Raw genomic sequence first — 5336 nt, forward strand, 5'->3', positions numbered from 1 at the left:
AGCCAGCCACCAGCAGGCCTCGGGCCCACCCGCACAGGACACCTCACAGGAGAACGTGGCCACATCCCCCGCAAAGACGTCCACATTCTGCAAGCCACGTACCAGGCATGGCGCTGCCTCTGCACAAGAGGGCAATAGGAGGGCAGGCTGGGTGCCCTGGGCCCACAGGACTATGTAGGGGGTATACCATTTTGGGGATCCCTGGCACTGGGGTTTAGAGATCAACTCGGGCCAGTCCCCCGAGTGCACAAATTTTTGTGCACCGGGCCTCTAGTAGGTAATAAAAGGCTAATATGCAAATTGTCCCCTGGACCAGGAGTTTGACTGGGAGTTTGACCAGGGGGTGAGGCAGGCCAGCCAACCACCCACAGCCCCTCCCCCAATTGGCTGCCCCCAACCTCCCGCATTCCCTCCTCCTGGCTAGCCCGGCCCAATCAACTGCGATTGGGGCGGTCCGGTGGGACCCCTATCAGTGCACGAACTCATGCACCAGGCCTCTAGTATATAGATATATAGATCATAAAGCTGGAACCAATTAGGAGGCTATTAAACTAATCTAGGTGAGAAATGATAGTGGTTTGAACCAGAGTGACAGCGGTGGAGATAGATTAGGTAGTCTACTTTTTATTTGTGCCCCCAGCTCCAGTAGAGACCACATTTGGAGCAGCAGTTGCAACAGAAATCACCAAATGAATAAATTTATAATACTCCATTGCTCTTCTTCAGGACCTTTCCAAAATGGTAGGATTCTGGATATATCTTAAGAGTGGGGCTGACAGGATTTTGTTAATGAATTGGATGTATACAGAGAAAGTGAAGAGTGAAAGATAATCTTTAATTAAGGCTGCTGGCTGAGCAATCGAAAGAATGGTATTGCCATTTACCAAGATGCAGAGGACAGAAGGAGAGCAAATCAGGAGTTTGGTTGTTCAGTCTAATAAAACGTAAATGTTTATGAATGGTATAGTTATATGTCTAACTGTTGAAAATGGCTAGCTCCAAGTCTAACAAACATATTATATTCACCATTAAACAGTCCAAATCTCCAAGTCTGAATGTAATATCTCCTCCCTCTGTATCACTACTTTTTTTTCCATTACTTATAACATTTATTACCTTTTATGTATTATAACTATTGGTGTATGTCATATGTCATAGAACTTAGGCACTCTGAGAGTAGAGTTCATGGTTTATAATTGTATAATATTACAAAGAGTCATCATTTATTGAATATATTTACCAATTAGCTAACTTAATCCTTCTATTATCACTTCCTTTATTAGTATTTAACACATAAGAAAATTCAGGTTCAGAGATAATAAGTAACTGATGAAAAATTACACAGCTAATAAATAGGCTGACATTTAAACTCAGGTTTATCTGAATCTAAAGCCAATGCTTCATACTGTCATTAATCAACCTCGGTACCTAATTTAAAGCCTTGCCTACAAAAGGCACCTAACATATTTGTATTAAGTAAATAACTAGATAAAAAAAAGTTAACTGTCTTGGGACAGAAGGTAAATTGGAATCAGACTAATGATCTGATCAGAACTGGAAGGCACAGGAAAAGAGATAAGAAAATCCTTAATAAGGTTTACAAAGCTTGGCATAATTTAGCCAATGCCTATCAGGCAGGCCATCCATATTGACCTTCTTGGATGCCTTAAACCAGGGGTCCTCAAACTTTTTAAACGGGGGGCCAGTTCACTGTCCCTCAGACCATTGGAGGGCCGAACTATAGTTTTAAAAAAAATTATGAACGAATTCCTATTCACACAGCGGCGGCAAAAACACCCGGCGGGCCGGATAAATGTTTTCGGCGGGCCGCATGTGGCCCGCAGGCCGTAGTTTGAGGACCCCTGCTTAAACCTTCCATGTTTCTTTTCTCCTAAAAGTTGCTAAGACATAGTTCTAAGAACCTCTTACTTTTCCCTAAGTTAATTCCATTCATCCTTCAGAGCTATGCTCAAATATCACTTCTTCAAGGTAACTGTACTTGACTGCCTCCTCTCACTTGAACTAATTTCTGTAATAAGCTCATAATACCCCTCACTTCTTTACTAATCACAATATAAATAAATATGTACTTAGTACCTCTCTTCCCTACAAGAATATAAGCTGCATAAGGGCAGGATCCTTATATGTCAAGTTTATTGCAGTAATTAATATATGTTTTAAATTATTTATAATACTTATTATAAATTATTTATATTCAACAAATCCTATATAATAAAAGCCTAATATGCTAAGTGTCCGGTTGTCCAGTCTCCCGTTCAACCAATCAAAGCATAATATGCTAATGATATACTTAGCATAATGATATACTTAGCATAATGATATGCTAAGGCCTCTCAATGCTTGCTATGACGTGTACTGACCATCAGGGGGCAGACAGTTGACCAATAGGTTAGTTTGCTGCTGGGGTCCAGCCAATTGGGACTGAACAAGATGGGCCGGACACACCCTGGAGCTGTCCCACAACCCTCTCCCGTGTCCCTCCCAGCCCTGATCTTGCACTGGTGGGGTACCTTGGCCTGGCCTGTGCTCTCTTACAATCCAGGACCCTTCAGGGGATGTCAGAGAGCTGGTTTCGGCCGACAGCGGAATGACCAGTCCCTATGACGCGCACTAACCACCAGGGGGCAGACGCTCAACGCTGGAGCTGCCCCCCAGGTGGTCAGTGTGCTTCCACAGTGGGAGTCCTGCTTAACCAGAACCCGGACTCACGATTGGCGAGTGCAGCAGTGCTCACACTGCCTCTGCAGCAGCGCTAAGGATGTCCAACTGATGGCTTATACCTGTGAATGGGCCTAAGCCGTCAGTCGGACATCTGTCGAGGGCTCCCGGACTGCGAGAGGGTGCAGGTCGGGCTGAGGGACCTCCCCAAGTGCACAAATTTCATACACTGGGCCTCTAGTATTTAATAATAAAGACAACCAGTGTGACTCAATAGTTGAGCATTGACCTATGAACCAGGAGATCATTGTTCGATTCCCTGTCAGGGCACATGCCCAGATTGCAGGTTTGATCCCCAGTAGAAGGCATGTAAGAAGCAGCTTACCATGATTATCTCTCATCTCCCTCTCCCTTCCTCTCTGAAGTCAATAAAAATACATTTTTTAAAAAAGTAAAGACAGCCATTACAGATTATCACAGAGTAGATTATATCAGGCCAATTCTCCTGGCTTTCTTAACTATAAAAACTGGATTTAAAAACAAAATTAACAAAGAAAGCAACCAGCATGTGAGAAGCTAAAATACCAGAGAAAAAGGAAATGCAGAGTTAAGTCTGACAGTCTCCATTTCTTTTTCCTTCTGAGGAAACTAACTGCAGACCAGAGTTTTTGGCAGTCTCACAGGACTGCAGAGACAGAGATTAGAGTTCAGGATTTAGCGAGGCAGGCAGGATTTGAGGAGCTAAGATTCCAGAGAAAAGGCAACCACAGAAAAGTGAGCCTGGACATCCTGTACTGCTCTTCCCTTCAGGGTATTCACTGAATCCTAACCTGCATGGGAGTGAGAGGCCAAAAGCTAAGCAAAGTCCCTATTTTGAAGCAAAAAGGGTAAGCAGAACTTTTGGTAGCCTCACAGTGCTAGAAAAAGAAAAATTACAGTTCAGGGCCTGCCAAGAAGAGAGGCCCTGGCAAACACCCCAGGATTCCATTTGATACCTCTGAAAGACAACACTCTTGGAGTAAGGGGAAACTGGATTTAAATCAGCTCTTAAGAGGCCTAAAACAAAGAATCAAGTCATCTCAACCCTGTATTGGATCAAGGTCATCTGCTCCTACTTTTAACTACCACCAGAAGAAAATTAAATCCTCTCTAGAGAACAATATCATCATCAAGACCCTCTATAATTTCTTATACACAATGTCTGACATTGATTTTTTTAAATAACCAGGAATGTTATGAGACAGGATCAAATGACTAAAAGTCAAGGCAGAAATCAGACAATAGAAAAAGACCAAAAGGGGATCTAGATATTGTAATTATCAGACACAGACTTTAATAGGTGATTGATATGTTCAGGAAAATAGAGGCAAAATGAGAATTTCACCAGGAAACTGGGATCTATAAAAAAAATTAAATGGAGATTCTAGAATTTAAAAAATACATAATAGGAAATTATTAAACAGATGCTTGTAACAGCAGATTGGACACTAAGTGAACTAGAAAACAGAAATTATCCAGATCAAGTACGGGGGGAAAAAAAGATGAAAAATACAGAAAAGTACAGGAAACATATTTGATGCAGAGAAAAAATTAACACACAGATAACTAGAATCCCAGAAGAAAGTGAAAGAGTGGAGCAGAATTAATATCTTGACAAGATAACAAGCTACAAATTAAGAGGGTCTATGGAACTTAAGCATCTCAAAATACAAAGAAAACCACTGAAAAGCATTATTTGAAAGCTGATGAAAATGAAAGACATTGCTTCTATAACAAAAACAACTGAATCAGAAGACAATGGGATGATGAAAGAAAATAAATGCCAACCTAGAATTCTATGTCCAATAAAAATATCCTCCAAAAATAAAGACAAAATTTAAAAATGCTTTCAGAAAAAAACTACCAGTAGATTCACACTAAAAAAATAGGAATTACCTATGAAGAAAATCATCTCATAGGAAAGCATCCTAATCCTAATATATAAAAACCCAGGGTCTGTAATGTCCAAAATGACTGAAGGCTCAACTGACCGGAAGTCAGTTCTCCAGTCAGTGCTGGGTTGCCGTGGAGACCAGCACTGACTGCCACTGCTGTGGGCGCGGCGACCCAGCACTGACTGCCGAGGGGGCTGCATATCAGGCCCGGAGAGAGGCCTGCAGAGAGAAGCAGGGTCTGATCCAGAGCCTCTGTGGCAGCTGCTGATCAACACTTGCCTCTCTCCGTCTCTCTGGGCCTGGCCAGCAGCCCCACCTCGATTTCTCTCCGGGCCTCCGCTGATGCTGCTGATCAGCCCCACCTCTCTGATCAGGCCCAGAGATAGGCTCAGAAGCGCTGACTGGCATAGAAACTGACCAATCAGAACCAAATCTGGGTGAGCCAATGGCTGCCTAGGAGGCGGAGCTTTTGATGCTGACTGGCATGGAAACCGACCAATCAGAACCAAATCTAGGTGAAGTGCGAGGAGCCAATGGCTGCCTAAGAGGCGGAGCTTTTGACACTGACTGGCATAGAAATCAAACAATCAGAACCAAATCTGGGTGAACTGTGATGAGCCAATGGCTGCCTAGGAGGCAGAGCTTTTGGCACTGACTGGCATAGAAATTGACCAATCAGAACCAAATCTGGGTGAACTGTGAGGAGTCAATGGCTGCCTAGGA

General features: G+C 43.0%; 1 long non-coding RNA gene across 1 annotated transcript in view; it reads right to left on the reverse strand.

The window, feature by feature from the left end:
* Positions 1-667, reverse strand: part of LOC107181657 — a 6499-nt gene extending 5832 nt beyond the window's left edge. Inside the window, exon 1 of the long non-coding RNA XR_001512340.1 lies at positions 622-667. This is a non-coding gene — a long non-coding RNA (uncharacterized LOC107181657). The remainder of the gene's footprint in view (positions 1-621) is intronic.
* Between the last annotated feature and the right edge of the window lie 4669 nt (positions 668-5336).

Source organism: Myotis davidii, unplaced genomic scaffold (genome assembly GCF_000327345.1).
Source record: "Myotis davidii unplaced genomic scaffold, ASM32734v1 scaffold309, whole genome shotgun sequence".
Classification (NCBI taxonomy): Eukaryota; Metazoa; Chordata; class Mammalia; order Chiroptera; family Vespertilionidae; genus Myotis; species Myotis davidii.